Source organism: Macrobrachium rosenbergii, chromosome 15, assembly GCF_040412425.1.
Source record: "Macrobrachium rosenbergii isolate ZJJX-2024 chromosome 15, ASM4041242v1, whole genome shotgun sequence".
Classification (NCBI taxonomy): Eukaryota; Metazoa; Arthropoda; class Malacostraca; order Decapoda; family Palaemonidae; genus Macrobrachium; species Macrobrachium rosenbergii.
Genome location: NC_089755.1, coordinates 20,388,549 through 20,392,053, shown reverse-complemented (window position 1 = coordinate 20,392,053; position 3,505 = coordinate 20,388,549).

Below are 3,505 nucleotides of genomic sequence, written 5' to 3'. Positions count from 1 at the left end.
TCCTCAAGCCTTTGCAAAGCATGTTAGATTAAAATTATCTCAAGGCGACTGCTTTTAATAATGAACAATTGTTTAAGTTGGCATGCATGAATACTTAGGCAGCACCTGCAAAGTTTATTGCTACTTTGTGTAATTTGTACTATAAAATGAATTTAACTTGTGGTTAAACCACATATGCAAATGATACAATAGTGATACTTAAGGTATTACATTGCATGTATATGGGCTAGGACAGATTTCTGCCTGTTAGGGTAGAGACCCTACTTAGCTAAAATAAAGTACAGTTTCATACAAATCTAAAACCCTTTATACATTCAGGTGGGTACTCATTTGGTGAGTGCCCTGTTACCTTGCTGATGTGGTGGCACTGCGTCGGGTGTGGCACTAGTGTCGTCAGGGCCTAGTGGCTCTGTGATATACAATTAATTTTCCCTTTAGAGGGTTTTAAAATTTGTTATGCAAGTAACTGCATGAAAGGGAGGTTAAAGACTAGGAGTGCCAGAGGGTCTGGCAGTTAACATTCTGCAGTGGTCCAAGTGTGATACTTAGTAGGGAAGTTAGGCAGGGTAAATGGTTAGTGGTTACAAGGCTTAAAGTTAATTTACAAATGATTAAAGTTACAAGAGAAAAGTAAGTTACACATCACAAAGAGGGAGAGTAAAGGGAGTAACCTGGCATTTGACTCTGGTTGGGTCCCAAGGTACTCAATTAAAGTGAGGCACTGTGCCAGAGGGGCACGAGTGCCAGGCGAGCTCTGTGTCTCTCATAGCCTACCTGGACTTTCTACGCCCCTGACTTTTCCTTGAACCTCTTTTAGGTTGATGGTTTGATGTTTTAGGAGGAACCGTTGAACCCGAGTCTGAGGGAGGCACTGGAGTGCCATCTTTTCCAGCTGCTGCAACATCTGAAGCAGGGGCGGTGCCAACAATTTCTACCATCTGCTGTCCCAGTTCATTGAGCTCTGTGACTAGCTGAGATATGGCAGATTTTCCATTAGAATCTCATCTCCTGAAGACTGGGAAAGAGAGGAAGAAGGCTATGTGGGCATGCAAGGTTCGCAGGTTACTAAGACAAAATCAGGCACAGGTTGTGAGGCCACACTAAGGGGTGAGCTCCCACTGAGGTCAGGTGAATCTGGAAGGGACCCTAGGAAACTTCAGGTTGGCTCTCTTACTGAACTGGTAGCGGGACCAAGCTGTAGAAGAGATGGGGGACCGGACTGGGATCTCCTGAAGAGAGATCTACAGTGGGCACGTTCTGACACAGGCACTAAGGCAGGACCAGGCACAGGAACCAAATTTGGAATTGGCTCAATGTTCGGGGTGGATGGAGAGTGGCACTGCTCAGGGTACTGAAGTGGTGCTGGCAGGGAATTTGAGGTAAGTTTGGGATCTCCTGGAACGAGATATATGGTGTGCTCTGGCATTGGCACTAAGGCAGGGCCAGACAAGGGAATTAAATTTGGTAAGGGCTCAATGACCGAGATGGAGCATGGCACTGCTCAGGGTGCTCAGGTGGCACTGGCAGTTGTTCTGAGGCAGGTCTGTGAGGGCTAATTGTGCCTGATGGAAAGTGTGAGGGGTCAGGACCCCTTGGTCGCCTTGAGTTAGGTGAGACCAGAGAGTCCTGCCCCAGGAGGAGATCATAGCCTCCAGGAAGGTAATTTGCTACTGCAAGTGTGCAGAGCTTGGTTCTGTGGGGCCTGGTGAAGCTCCATAAGGAGCTTTGCCTTCCCTTATCAGAGAAACTTGCTCACCAGTGTCTTCAAATGCCTTGACCTGGCATGCAGGGTAGCTACCTAGAGGAGGTGCCACATACATAGGACCCTCGGCTGAGGTGCCTAGAGATTGGCAGTTGGTAACCACCAGTGCAATGGCAGGTGCAGCTGCTATGCTAGGGCAATTCTTCCAGAGGAGGGAATGCCCATAGACTTTACATGTAGCGCAATTAGACTTGCTAAAGTCCTTTTGAGGAGCGGGTGAAGGTTTAGGATGTTGCTTGGATTGATCAGGGGGTGGCATTGCAGCGGCTCCTCCCTTAGATGAGCAGTGGGATTCCAAAAGCCCCTTTTTTTTGCAATGAATGCAGAGAGGAAATTTAGAAGAGGGCCCATTGCTTGGTTGGTTTGCAATGAGGTGTAAATTGGTGGGATGACCTTCCAATCCAGGAAGAAGTCTTCCAGCTGTACGTGTCCTAAGAGTTCCTCAAACATTGTGATGTCGAGGGCTTCCAGCCAACACTTAACAGCTCGAGTCTTGTGATAGGCTCAATCTGTCCAAGTTTGACCCGCTTCCTTTGGTTGGCTACGCCAACATTGTCTCTGGTATTCAGGGGTAATTTTGTAGGCCCTGATGACAGCCTTTCTGACCTCTTCGAGGTCCCCCTGAGTGTCATTGGTTAATTAAGGAGCAGAAAGTGACTAGGCCCTTGCCGCCCATGTGTTTGCCAAGGATCAAGGAGATCTCTGCTGCAGTAAGCTCGAAATTGGTAAAGACACGTTCCCTTTGATCGAGCCAGGCCTCAGGTGTAGCGTCATTCCACTTCAGAATTAGTGAGCTAACGTTGTTGAGTGCGGATTGTGGAGTGGCCAGAGTGGGATGCTCAACCCTATGTTGGGTGAGTGCCATGGCACTCTCCTGGCAAGACTTTTCAAGCAATAGCTCATGGTTGTGCTGGCTTTCCTTTTCTTGTCTTTCTAATTCAGTGAGGGTTCTTTTCTCCCGGGCCAAGGCTAGTTTAAACTGTCTTTGTTTCTCTGCCTCTGCTTCTTTCTCCCATCTCTCCCTCTCCTCCTTCCTTACCTCTTCTCTCTCCTCCTTTTCTGTTGTGGGCCTAAGATACCAAGCAAGGCGAAAAGTAGGTCAGTGTTAGACCGTGCAAGCAATTGCACAGACTGGAAATTGGCACTTTGCTTTTGGCAGGGTGTGGTTATGCAATGGTGTGGGTGGCACCACTAGTAAATGGGAGTGCCCCCTTGGTGAGGTGGCACTGGTACTAAGTGCAAGATCATTCCAGAGAACTGGTTGGTGTCAATGGGCCGGATGCTAATTGTAGTAATTCGGGCGAGGGCCTACAAATATTGGGCAGTGCTCCCTACTAAAAGGGGTGGCACTGGGGGCATTCTTTGGAGCGAGTAGGTAGCACTCAAGGGCCCAAATGGGTTACCTAAAATGCGAGTAAGGTGAAGGCTAAGTTGTCTGCACTCGGTGCCAAGAGGACAGGTGCAGTTGTATTATGGAACACAGTTATTGGTGGTGGCACTTCAGGTGCTGTGGTCCGGAGAGCCAGATATGTGGCACTCACGGCGTGGATGGTCATGGTAACATGGTGCAAACTTAGCGGAAAGTGCAAAATCTGTGGGCACTCAGTGTACAGTGAACCACTGGTGAAATTAGGCAGAATACTCAAAACCGTTGCACGGAACAGAAAGTACTCTGTAGTTAATGTACAAACGACGATCGCCCTTTTGCCGAGTGCAAAAGTGCAGTTCCGAAGAACAGGTTTG